The sequence below is a fragment of the Artemia sp. Qi Xiang Cuo genome, chromosome 6 (genome assembly GCF_049724085.1).
Source record: "Artemia sp. Qi Xiang Cuo chromosome 6, ASM4972408v1, whole genome shotgun sequence".
NCBI lineage: Eukaryota > Metazoa > Arthropoda > Branchiopoda > Anostraca > Artemiidae > Artemia > Artemia sp. Qi Xiang Cuo.
In genome coordinates, this window is record NC_142799.1 from 82,450,764 (window position 1) to 82,465,560 (window position 14,797).

The window sequence follows — 14,797 nt, forward strand, 5'->3', positions numbered from 1 at the left end:
TCTATCTGGTGAGGTGTATGATAACTGGGCTATCTTGACGTTTTCGTAGTTATCCGTTCACTGTTTTTGTGCCCTGCCTCATAGACGAAGGCCGTGGAAAGCAAAGTATAATCACCTACGGAACAAGTACTGACAAAAATCTCCAAAAGTGACCCCACGTACCTCAGCGCCTCTAGACACAAAGTGCTGTACTACTTAATCGCTCCGAGCCAAAATACTTTGCTTCGAGCAATAAAATAATGCTAGAGCGTGATTCAGGCGACGAGTGACCGGGATGAATTGTGTAACTACGGGTTTAAGTTGCCAGATTCGCATAGGTATACAAAGGGTCACTTTTTTTGTGTGGAGAGGATAGGTTTTGTCAGTACTTGTTCCGTAGGTGATTATACTTTGTGGAGAGTTTCTTCAAGGGTGATTTTCAGGACTCCGCTCGGTGTCATTCGCTTGACTTGACAGAACCAGCGTAGTTGTTGCTTTTGATTTTGTTCAGTATGATTTCAGTAGTCTGGAGTTTTCATCGTGCTTCCATATCCGTGATGTGGTCAATGTGACTGGTTTTCGCAGTGTGACTGATGCATCTCCTCTCGAATGCTAGAAGTTTTGATTTTGTAGATCCGTATTTTGCATTCATGTATGGATGCATTGGACAAATAGATCATGTGAATAATCAGAGAATGGATTAGGCGCAGCTTCAGTATATGGATACATGGTTGCTTTTCCCGAGGTGGGATAGTAGTTAAAACCGAGAGCTAACAAGTGCAAATCGTCGTTTTACATCAGAGCTACGGTAATTGTCAGACGCGGATAGGCCACATAGATACACAAGATGCATGCCATCATTTCATTTTTTTGTCCACCTACGGCAATAATGGGGGGCGGAGGGTTATCTAGTTCATGTCTCGTAGTCACCATAACTTTGTTCGTGCTGGGGTTGATGTCCACCCTAAAGAGCTCGTTGGTATCGTAGAATTGAACAGCTTGTGCTTGTAGTGCCTGTAGGCTAGATCATCTTTATCATCATCGTAGGCAAGATCAGCAGCATCAGCAGACTCCTATTTTGAGTTGTAGTAGTAGATGTGGAAGCACATGCTCAAATATAAATCAAGCCTTAGAACGCAAATTTTTGAATTAGCTAGAACTATAATACATAGAGAGGCACTAATTTTTTTTTTTTTTTTGGTTTCCATACCAGGGCACTTAGTATCGAAGGAGTTGTCGTAGAAACTTCCAAAAGGGCTCATTCGATTCGAAATTGGAGTGGCTTGTGCCCTTTTTAATAGTTGAAAGTGATTGGAAGGCAACTAACCCACCTCCCACGTCCACCATTTCCCCAAACACATCCAAACAAAATTTTGAGATAGCCATTTTGTTCAGCGTAGTTGATTTCCAGATAGAAATTACTTTTTTAATGAGGATACTCCCCCCAACCCTCGAGCAAGGGTTTTAAGTTATGCCCTGGGGGCATATAAGAACGATGTTGGCACAATGTATTATTTATTATTTTTTTCCTTTAGACCAGGGCACTTCATATCGAAGAAGTTGTCATAGAAACGTCAAAAAGGGCTCCTTCAATTGGAAATTGGAGTGGTTTGTGCCTTTTTCAATACTCGAAAGTGATTGGAAGGCAACTAACACCCCTTCCACGCCCACCATGTCCCAAAACACATCCAATCAAAATTTTGAGATAGCCATTTGTTCAGCGTAGTTGATTTCTAGATAGAAATTATGTTTTTGATGAGGACAATCCCCCACAGCCCTCAGGGCAAGGATTGTAAGTTATTCCCGTGGGGACATATAAGATTTTTATAGAAACCGTTGTCGTAGAAACTTCAAAAAAGGCTCATTGGATTGGAAATTCAAAGGGCTAGTGCCCATTCTAATGGTCGAGAGTGATTGGAGGGCAACTAACCCCCTCTCACGCCCACCTTTTCCCCAAACACATCAAATCAAATTTTAAGATAGCCATTTTGTTCAACGTAGTTGACAGATCTGGAAATTAGGTCTTTGAGGATGACAACCCCCCCACAGCCCTCAGGGCAACGGTTGTAAGTTATGCCCTGGGGGCATATAAGGTTTCTACAGAACGCGTTGTCGTCGAAACTTCAAAAAGGGATCATTCCATTGGAAATTGAAAGGACTAGTGCCCTTTTTAATAGTCAAAAGTGATTGGAAGGCAACTAACACCCCTTCAACGCCCACCATTTCCCCAAACACATCCAATCAAAATTTTGAGATACCCATTTTGTTCCAGTTTAAAGTTCAGGAAATTATACCTTTGAGCAGGACACTCGCCCACAGTCTTCAAGGCAAGGGTGATAAGTTATGCCCTGGGGGCATATAAGTTTTATTGAAATCTTTGTCGGAGAAACTTGAAAAGGGTTTTCAAGTCGATTGGAAATTCAAAGGGCTAGTGTGCCCTTTTTAATAGTTCAAAATGATTTGAGGGCAACTAACCCCCCTCTCACGCCCAGCTTTTCCCCAAACACATCCAATCAAAACTTTTAGATAGCCATTTTATTCAACGTAGTTTAAAGTTTTGGAAATTAGGTCTTTAAGGATGACAACCCTTCCCCCCACAGTCCTCAGGGAAAGGGTTGTAAGTTATGCCCTGGGGGCGTATAAGGTTTTATAGAAAGCGATGTTGTAGAAACTTCAAAAAGGGTTCATTTAATTGGAAATTTAAAGGGCTATTGCCCTTTTAATAGTAGAAAGTAATTGAAGGGCAACCATCCCCCCTCTCACGCACACCATTTCCCCAAACACATCCAATCAAAATTTCAAGATATCTATTTTGTTCAACGTAGTTGAAAGTTCTGAAAATTAGGCCTTTTAGGATAAGACCCTCCCCTCAGAGCCCTCAGTGCAAGGGTTGTAAGTTATGCCCTGGGGCATATAAGGTTTATATTGAAAGTTGTTGTAGAAATTTCAAAAAGGGCTCATTTGATTGGAAATTGAAATTGCACTTTTTAATAGTCGAAAGTGAGTGGAGAGTAATTAATCCCCCTCTCATGCCCACCATTTCACCAAACATGTTCAATCAAAGTTTAGAGCTAACGATTTGGTTCAACGTAGTTGAAAGTTCTGGAAATTATGTATTTAAGGATAACAAACCCTCCAGAGCCCCCAGGACAAAGGTAGTAAGTTATGCCCTAGGGGTATATAAGGTTTTTATAGATAGAGTTGTCGCAAAAACTTCAAAAGGGGCTCATTCAATTGAAAATTGAAAGAACTAGGGCACTTTTTAAAAGTAGAAAGTGATTGGAGGGTAACTTACCCCCCTTTCACACCCACCATTCCTCCAAACACATATAATCAAAATTTCCAGAAAGCCGTTTTGTTTAACGTAGTAGAAAGTTCCGGAAATTAGGTCTTTGAGGATGACATCCCCACCAGCCCTCAGGGCAAGGGTTGTAAGTTATGCCCTGGTGGTATATAAGGTTATTATTGAAAACGCTGTCGTAGAAACTTCAAAAGGGCTCATTTGATTGGAAATTTAAAGGGCTAGTGACTTTTTTAATAGTTGAAAGTGACCGGAGAGCAACTAACGCCCCTCTCACACCCACCATTTTCTAAACCACATCCAATCAAAATTTTGAGATAACCATTTTGTTTAATGTAGTTGAAAGTTCTGGAGATTAGGTCTTAGAGGATGACAACCACCCTCACAGCCCTTAGGGTAAGGGTTGTAATTTATGACCTGGGGCATATAAGGTGTTTATAGAAAGTGTTTTCGTAGAAACTCAAAAAGAGCTCATTAAATCGAAAGGCCTAGTGTCCTTTTTAAGAGTCTAAAGGGATTGGAAGGCTTGAAATTCTTATAGTAAAAATCAATGTGGGTATAATGGAACATTTTTTTTTGTTGTTGTTGTTGTTTAGACCAGGGCACTTCGCACTTCGTATTCGTAATCGATTTGTCGTAGGAACTTCAAAAAGGGCTCATACGATTGAAAATAGAAAGGGATGATGCCCTTTTTAATAGTCAAAAGTAATTGGAGGGCAACTAATCCCCATCCCACGCCTACCCTCCCATTTGCCTTTATGTTTAAAAACTTTATGTTTAAAGACGCGGTCCAGGACCACGACCACCTTATTGACCCTAATTCAACGGGAAAAAGTAACTTTCGTGGGTGGGCTCACAATTCATGTAATTTAAAAATTAAACAGCAAATATTTGTTCCACTTTTTACACATAATGCTAACTATAATATAAAGTCTTTGCTACCGGCATTGGCACATCCTTAAGTAAATGGAAAAGTGGATGATACATGGGTTATAGACAGCCTTTCGTTCAAAATTATACCAAAGTCAGCAGAAAAGTTGATTTTTTTAGAATTTATGTGGAAATTTGTTGAAGCTGACGTTGAGTACACGAATAAAATTCGCTTTTTAGATTAATACTGTTTTTTCCCCAAATCATACAGTAAATTCATTCAAGTAGAGAAAAACGACGATGACGATATCTCGTTCTCCCCTCTCAATCAACAGTCTTAAAATGATTTGTATAGGATGTTAACGATATAGGCCGCCCATCCTTAAGTTCTGTATTGGATCACTTCGAGAGCTGCTATAGTGAAAATACCTTCAGTTGTAATATTTGCTGATATCTGACCTGATCATGGGTGTACCCCCGATGACTACAGTTTAGTTAAAAAAGTTCTGACAACAGGAAGATGTAACAATGGGTATGACAATCGCAAACAGCAGTATACAAGTGATGTGAGTGTCTTGTCATGTATCCTGTATAAAAATACAGGCACCTTTTAATAGTAATTTAATAATGAGTCGGGCTATTATTTTGATTCGCATCGTCTGGTGATTGACCTCATTCTAAAAATAAGTTGGGAAAAAATTGGGCTAATCACAGACATTGACCAGCACCTGTTCATAGAAAGATCAATGAGGGGGGGTTTTGTTTTTCACGGGGATCGTATCTTTGAAACTGATCCAACAGGAAAGAAGACGGGGACAAATTCGAATACAGTTTTTCTTGATATGAATTCTCTCCACCCCTCGGCCATGTCCCATTATGCGCTACCTTGCGGTGACTATAAATGGCTCAATGACCCTCAAGCTCCCCATTTCCCCAACATTTACAGTGTTGGGGAGAATGGACTGGTTGGATGGTTTTTTGAAATTGATGGAGAGATACCAGTTGAGCTTCACGATTCAGTAAAGGATTTTGTTTTCCCGTGCATCAATAGACCTGTGACTAAGGACTCTTTGAGTCCTCGCAATAGGTGTTTAGTCGAGGTGGACGGATTGCATTGGACACCTTCAAAACAAAAACTTATTGCTGACCTTCTGCCGAAAAAAAACATAGTTGTACATCATTTAGCTTTTAAATGGATGTGCAAGAGTGGTTTCTACGTCACAAAGGTTAACAGAGTTCTTGAGTTTCGTCAAAAACCCTATCTAAAAACGTTTGTTGACACTTTTGTCAAAAAACGTTCTGAAGCACAGACAAAGGCCGAAAAAGAAATTTATAAACTCATTTTGAATTCAGCTTTCGGTAAAATGTGTGAGAGTGTTCGCAATAGGAATCGTTGTGACGTCGTGACCGATCCTGAACAATGTGCTCGAATTATTGCCGATCCAAATTACACTTCCTTTACAATCATTGGCCCGGATAATTATATATTTCATAGGAAAAAAAGACGCATTGTTCGAAATAAAAACATTGTTACAATAAATGCGATCCGGGAGATTCAAACTAAGTTCTTGCTATAATTTTTCTCAAGTGGATCATGTGGTACCAGGGCTTGAACGGAAGCACGAAGAGGTCTGCTGCGAGGACACGGATTTTCTGCTGTTAAAAGTAAAAACATCAATTCTAATTGATGATTTGGCGCACGGTGAAATTATCAGCTCACGAATGGACTACACAAATTGGGGTGGTCTTTACCCTGAGCTAGTAAAACGTCGGGCACAAAATCAGCTTTTATTTTTTTAAATCAGAACCGGGAAGCGACTTGATTTCCCGTGGTATGTTTGTAGGTCCGAAGGTGTACTTTATACAGACACACGACGAGGAAATCAAGAAACGTTGCAAAGGAGTGCCCACGCGCTATGTGGATAAGAATTTCGACATGGACATTTATAGGAATTGTATTACTGAAAATACAATTCCACGAGCCAAATTGCTGGTAATTCGTTCTCTCAAATACAAGAACTTTACTGTAAATGTAGAAAAAATTGCCATGAGTACCATTTCCGACAAGGTCTATGTTTGTCAAGATGGTGTGACTACCCTCCCCCTTGGACACTATTTAACTTCAGACCGGGCCGAATGTGTTGCCCAAAGGGAAAGTCTTGGTTTAAATAAAGTCCTGTAAATTATTTCCTAAAAACCTTTGGGGGGGGGGGGGGGCTCGCGGCCGGGGGGGCGGCCGCCGCCAGCGGGGGTGCACCGCCACTATCAAAGTTATCTTTTTGACTTAGAGCAGATTTTTTTTGTAAATGTTTCATTAAAAAAAAGTGATTTTTTTTTTCAAGTGCTCTCTAATTTAATGCTGTATTTTTTTCTCTATAAATAAACAAAAAAAGTGTTTTTTTCTCTGTGTACCCATGTAAATGTTGTATTTTTTTTTATTATAAATAAATTTTAAAAAAAAGTGTATTTTTTGTAAGTATTTTTACTTTTTTATGTATATAATAAAAGAAAAATATGATTCTTGATTCGTCTTCTTATTCTTCTTGAAGAACAGAGTAGTGGAGATATTATTAAGTCATTAGACAATTAGGGTCTACAGTTAGTTTTCCAGGTGAACTGTTGAAGGGGACATGTATCAATTTAAAACACCATTCAGATCGTCACTCTTTGGGCCCTCTTTGTCGGGCAAAACAATAATCTTAACGAAAATAATTAAAAAATGCGATGAGATATTTCCGGGAAAGCCGAAAAAAATCTTTTATTGCTACAGTATTTGGCAGGAGTCATACGACATAATAAAAGCAATTGCTGTCATGAGATGAATGAAGATACAATTCATACAAGGATTTCATGTTTTCAACATTATTGAACCACACTCTAGGATGATCAACGACGATCTGACTGAATCCATTGAGCAATGGTCCCAGGAAAGGTTGCAATTATTCACTTTTCACTCTCATCATGAACAGTTTTCCGTTACTCTGGTTCTACACAATTTCTTTCATCAGAGCAAATGTATGTAAACGCTTGCTTTGAGTTGCCCCTAGTGTATCATCTACAAAGTTGTTCATGATTCTCGCTCACTAATAACCCTCAATAAAGAGGTCTATCCAGTAGCCCCTAAATTTCTGCTCTCAGCATACAATCAGACAACTAATAAATCCCATGGTTATATCCTATTGGATCTTAATCAAAATACATCCGAGGATCTGTGTGTAGTCACAGATATTTTCGACAATAAAATTACAACATATCTACCCGAGAACGCTAGGAAGACCTATTAGTCGATATCATGACACTCGAAAAACTACATGAAAATAGATACCTGTTTTCAGTTCTAAGCACTTCAAAACCTCAGCTTAGAAAAGCAATACTCAAACATGGTATTGACAATGATTTCATTAATCTAATATCTGAACTTTGTTTAAATTTGACCGAGGTTAATTTTCAGCTGCCAGAGGTATTTAAGCAACAGGCAAAGCAAAATCGCTCCTTCGTGTGTACTTGGACATTTAAAACGAAAGGGCATAATTTTAAAAGACAATGACTTTGCTAGTCAGGTGGTTGCTTTTTCAAAAATTTTACGCCAATATTTGCGGGATTTGTAAACATTTGTTTGAAGTAAAAATGGCAAAACCCTATTAATTGACTCCAATAGAACTTACTCTCTCACTCGTGGAACACTTTTAGGACAATTTCAGTAAATTCCTTGACGACAAGACAATAGTGAATGATAAAAAACTAATTTTACTTTAAGACACGCTTCGCAAAGGGGACAAACACAAGTCCTATCAATTAAGGCTCACTGCTGCTGCTGCTGATTCCAAAAAAGAATCATCTTCTTAAAAGTCTGCTGCTGCTGGAACACCATAAAAGAGGGAGGATTTGTATTATTTTTTATTTAAATTTGTAAATATAAGTCCCCTATAATTGCTTGAAAAAATAACACAACTCTTATCATCTCTCATGGAAAGCATTCATATTCAAGTTAAAAGCGATGGGGAAGGGATTATAATTCAGGGCAAGAGCTATAATCTTCTTTATTTCATGTATCAGATGGTTACAAACCGTAAGTGACAATTATAATTTGACACTCATCTATATAACTTTCTAAATACGATAAACTTCATCAAAAGTCTTCTTGGAAATAGACAAATTCTAAAAAAATTAAATGAACATGCATCATCATCACCATTAAAATATGAGGAAGAAGAAGAAGATTTTAAATCAATTTTAGAAAATACCAGTTCACCCCTGATAGCTAGACGAAAGCGAAGACGCATCAATTCAACTTCACCACCAGCAACCAGTATAAACAAGGGTAATGGACATTACACAACGTGTTTACGTTCAAAATGGTTGAAGTTTTGAAATGTGCTTATGAAAATATTAATGAGTCTGGAATTTTAAGTTTCCCTTCCACTCTTTTAAAAGTCACGGGTGTTCACACTAAAATTGTACATGACTATGTAAAAAATGAACCAAGTTACATTCTGCATAGAAATCATAGACTTCGCGCCAATCAATATTAAAAAACTAAAGCCTTTTACCAATTGCATATAATGAAAGCAAATCTCCTGACTCTAGATGAGATTCAAAGACGTAACAATAAACAACAAAATTAAATAGTACTTGCAATCAGTGTTTTTTAGTTGCTATGCATATGAAATTCTATTGCTATCGAAGAGAAGCTTTAAAGTTGCTCAGGTCCTTGAAAGTATTCCCCAAAATGATTCATATAAAAAAATTCAAACAGATCACAGTAGTGAAATTGTTTATCCCCATGTTGCAAGACTACTAGATAAATATGGCAAGCTGCTCTATCATAGTCACAGTCCTATTCAGGCTTCAGTAGCCGAACGATTGATAAGAACTATTCGACTTTTAATTTCAAGATATTGTACATTGAAAAATACATCGGCTTTTATTCATTATCTTGATAAAATCATGTTGATTTATAATCATCGGCCTCATCGATCATTGTCCAACTCTTCACCAACAGAGGTTTATCATTCTGATCATAATAAAATCGACATACTTATAGAGAGGTAGTCCAGCGAAACAGTATCCAAGAAGAAAAATAAATTCAAGGCTTGCTGTACGGTCCGAACTAATTGCCCTGCTAATGTGTCTGAAAAGGGAAAACATCTATTGGCCACCTAACTATTTATATTGGCGAAAATCCTAGACACCTCGCCAATAAATAACTGTCTGCGTGACACCAAGGATGAAGATATACTCAGCGGCTCTTATGACTATGAATTGCAAAAAGTTAAAAATGCTAGTGAAATATACCAAATTGAAAAGATATTAAAGACACGTATTCGCAGGGGTAAGAAACAGTTACTTGTTCGGTGGCTAGGATACAACTCTGATTTTGATTCTTGGATCGGTGTTGAAGATATTGACGATGCCCAATGATTTCTATGTAACTTTCACGTCCAACGTTTCCGATCCTCTCTACAATGATCTGAATAAAACAAGTGATTTTTGGACAAAACTCTCCCCTGCCATCAAATTTGACGGTGCGTATGAAGTGGCTCTTGTCGACTGTATTCTCAAAAATACCTATGACATCCTGAGAAAGGATCGAGTGTATGATATAAAATTTATACCATTCGATTGGACTATGAATGGTTTGGGCTATGTCGACTATGAATGGGTTGAAGCACTTAAACCTAGTGACTATCCACATGTCAGATTGAAATACATTGAATATGATAATATGGGAGACTCGGGCCACGAGAGTAAGAAAAACATTCCGTATCATAGGAATAGCACCGTCTGTTCTGTTTAGACAAAGAAATATGGTAGGCCTCATATAGGAACATATGTGGACAACGAGATAGAGATTCCCATGGACAATCTGAGAGCCGATCTTAGCTTTAAACAGAATATGATCAATGGGAAAAATGCTGGCACCGTTTACAGGATGGATCAAATTATTTTCGCTGATTATCCAACTGGTTTCGCCTCGGACTCTTGCATATTTCTCTATGCATCCTTTGTAGAAACGTTGAAAGTCAGTAATTCAAATGTATCCCTCCTAAGTGCTTTTGAGCAAACAAAAACTCATGAACTTGTTTATCACTATAATATACAGCAACTTCAGTTTGTTCCTCTAATCACTTCGTATTTGGAAGTCTGCCAGTTAACACTAAGATGTAAATTGGGCGATCCTCTAGCAATAACAAAAGGCTTAGCAGTGATTACATGTCATTTTCGACCCATTGTCAACGAGGGCACAATCACCTAAAAAGAACAATAGGAGAATTCCATTTGTCTGTCCCGATATCGATTGTTATGTTGGTGCTTTGAGTCCACGTCAAATAGGCAATGGATTGGACTACTACAAGGGTAGTACTACAATGTCTGGCTATGGTCTTGGTAGCTTGTTTGCTAGGCTATTTCGTTCTGCACTACCCCTTGCCAGAAAATATCTTGTACCTGCTGCATCAAATTTTGCTGCCTCCACACTACAGGACTGGGGGTCGGGCAAGAGTTTCAAGGAGAGTGTGAAGCAAAATATTAGATCTTCAGCACGAGCCGTTGGTGAACAATTAAAATCTCGACAAAATGGGGAGGGATTGAAAAGGATGCGTTCGCGTCATTCACTCATCAGTCTTCACCCAGGCAAGAAGCAAAGGACATCAACAAGGACATTGAGGAATAAAACAACGAAGGCCAATAAGAAGAAAAAGAAAAAGATTGTTAGATCAAAGAAGGATTTCTTCTCTTAAGATGACATATCTCCCCCAAAAGGAATCATATCCATCAAACGGTTCTTCATTTAGTCTATGCAATGTTGAAAATGTTAATGTCACTGTCACATATGGATACCATGAATAGCTCCATACCCGACAACCCCTCTCGGTGACTCTACCAATTAAAATATTTTCTAATGACGATTATTTCAGTGATTTTTCGTCGACATTTATTAATTTAAGTTTAGCTGTGAAGAAAAAGTCAGATGATGCACCCCCGAATGCCGATGATGGTCTTTCCTAAGATAAATATATTCTACACAACCTATTCAAACAAATTAATGTATTTATTAATGGAACATTGGTGAGCACTAGCAATAATTTATCAAACTGTGCAAGCTACATACAATTTATGATGATGACACCAAAGGCGTACAAGGAGATGAGAGGACAATCATTGGGCTATGAATATCGAACAGGTGTTGATACTGACGGTGAGTTGACTACTGCAGTGACCCAGGAGTATCATCTGGTTGGAAAATTAAATCATGAGATATTCAGTATATTCCAATTGCTACCCCTAAATGTCAAGATTGACATAAAGTTACAGATGGTCCTATCGAACATCCTTCTGATAAAAATAAGCAACCGATACAGATGTTATTGTCACATACGCAATTCTCTATGTCGAAAAACAACAGGTTCTGAACTCTTTTGAATTGGCAGTGGAAAAGCTAAGAGCCAATGGCAACAACATTAAACTTCTTGTCCCCCATACAATCACCAATCACCGTCACATTGCCGCCGGTTCTCTTAGCTATAGCGATTCATCATTTATCAATGGAGAAATCCCATCAAAATTGACTTTGGCCTTTGTGAAGAGTGGCAGTGCCGTTGGATCCTGGACTGAATCCCCCCATGATTTTAATTTTTTCGGTCTATCTAGCCTTGTGTGCAAAGTGAATAGTATTCCACTGTACACTCTATCATTTGACAAAAAATCCTATAGAACTCTGTACAAGTTGACCAGGCAATCCCTATATCATGACTCTCAACTATTTGAAAATGGAATAAACAGTTCAATTTTTTCAAAAAATAATGAGGTTATTGTTTTTGATCTCTCTGGCACACAGGATATGAGTATAGTACAAACTAGGAATGTACGTTTAGAGTGTACATTTGCAAATGCTCTGACTGAGAGTATCACGCTAATATCACTGAGTCAATTTGAAACCTATTGGGAAATCACACCCGACGGCAGTGTTCTACTAGACCTAGCACCATGAATCCACACCAAAAAATGAATGTATTTATTATGTGTCCGTACTTTTCCCAGTACAAGTCCTACTGCCCACCTTTGGATGTCATTGAAAAAATTCCAAGCGTTAACAATCCCCTAATCATTTCTAATACGTAACAGTCCATCGACTTTGAAGACCGGTCATTGGCTATGCATCTTTCAAACAGCGAAGAATATTGAATTTTTTGATCCTCTTGGTCTATCGTATAAATTCTATGCTCCATACATCAGCAAGTTTATTGAAAGCAGTGGGAAAACCATTATTCAAAATCAACAAAGAATACATGATTTAACGGCTAAGACATGCGGCTTTCATGCACTGCTCTTTTTCATGTTCAGATGTCTTGGTTTTACCTACAAGCAGTATGTAAACATTTACTATGACTTAACTCTATTGAACGACTATCTAGTGGAGAACACACTTACAAGTGTATTTAACATTGATTCTAGTGCCCTAAGAATAAATGTTCTAAAAATGTATGTGAAATTGTTTATTAATAAAAAAAAAATTATATACATGATAAAATGACTTTTCTACTCTTTAGATTTCATCCACTACTAGGTATTTGTCGACAACAACTAGTGCAGGTAGATTATCTGAATTCACAGTGTACTGATCATGATGTAGTGCGATGTCACGGTCACATTTTCTACAGTAGAGTGTGACTTCACTCTTGTCATATCTTTTTGTATAGTCAATGATACTATTCTCATTCATTCTATAGAATTCACATGTTTCAATTTGCGTATTTGAAGCAATTCATAAACAGTGTCCTCAAGTATCGAATCACATTCCTTCACAGCCAAATGAAAATCAATGGGTTTATAATCATAACACCCAATGTCTTCACAACAATGAAGTAGAAACCATATTCTCTTGTTGTTCCAACAGTTGTATCGTTGACCTGGTTCCTCCTCCTAGAACAATCTAAAACCATGACGATACCAATCTCGTAGCAATAAACTAAAATCCCGGATAGGATTATTTCCAATCACAACGGGATATATACTCTCCCGTTGCTTGCATTTATCATAATGACAATTTGAGCAGAGGTGACCTTTATGGTGAGAATCACACGCCCCTTCAGGAAAGCAATTTTAATAGTTAATTTGTACAGGATATCCTCTCTTCAATTTACACGGTTTGCATAATCTACATTTTTCATCATACTCATTAATCACTGTGCAATTCTCACATGATGACCAGCCGCCCAGTGTGTACATACATAACAAACATGTATGGAACATTTTGTCATGTGTTGACACTCTCACTGCCCCAATTAAAATGAGCTATCAACATAAAAAATTGTCTGAGATTAAGAGAGAGAGAGGAGTAAATCATCCTTGAGCACCCTCTTTCTTATAAGAAAAAGTCCAAAGTTTGAAAAAATATGTTTAAAAGCATATCAATAATATTATTTTTCAGTGTTATGATCAATATATGAAAGAATTACGTAAATGCGTTTGGAACACAACGTAGAAGCTTCATACAATAGTCTAATGATGGAGAATCAGTTTTTATTATATTGACAAGCATTCCCCGAGAAAATATCTTCCTTTGAATAGATGACTCTTGAAAATTGTCATCTTGAATCAAACGTTTGTCCATAGGAACTATATTCCTCATGATTCGATCTTTCTTGAATCTTTCAATTTTTTAGAGTCCTAGCTCTCTCACTACCAACTTTAGACCAACTATAATTTTTTTTCTACTCTAAAAAAGTATATGCTAGTCTACTATAGAACGAAAAAAAAAACCATTGATTTAGAAAGAATTTTATTGAACATAATTACAATAATAATAATCACTGATGCATTTTGTTCTCATCAATATATTTCGATAGGACATCTAATGCTGACCGAAGTTTGTTTATATGGAGAATATTTACTTTTCTAGCAAAACATAGCTGCTCCTCCTGCTTAAATTTGCTTAATGATATCACGTATCTAGCATACATAGTGTCTCATTCAAGACATAGTCTACAACCAGCGGTTATTTCCACAGCTACATTAGGTACTCGTGCATCACTGCTGCTGTTGTCGGCTCCATCATTAATCTCCAATAATATAAATGCACCACTCAATTTTTCCTCTACTAATATCCTCGCAAATAAAGTATTCTCTTTGAATTCAATTCTCTTGCTAAAATGAATTGTAAAGAAAACTATTCCTTTTATTCAAATCCCAACCACCAATCCAGTTATAATCACTCTCTTTGAAAATAGCATAGGAAAGCCCCAAATGACATAGGAAGGAACGTAAAGGACCAGAATAGCATAGGAGGGAACGTAAAGGCCCAGAATAGCATAGGAAGGAACGTAAAGAACCAGAATAACATAGGAAGGAACATAAAGGACCAGAATAACATAGGAGGGAACGTAAAGGACCAGAATAGCATAGGAAGGAACGTAAAGGACCAGAATAGCATAGGAAGGAACATAAAGGACCTGAATAACATAGGAAGGAGCGTAAAGGACCAGAATAGCATGGTAATTGCTATATACCCGAGCAAATAACATGGTAATTGCTATATACCCGAGCAAAATGGTACCTTGGTTACTACTATCGATGCTGATTTGTGATAGTTTCACGCTTGGTAGATTATTTGATTTTATTTTTGCACATTTTCTGTTTAATGGAGTT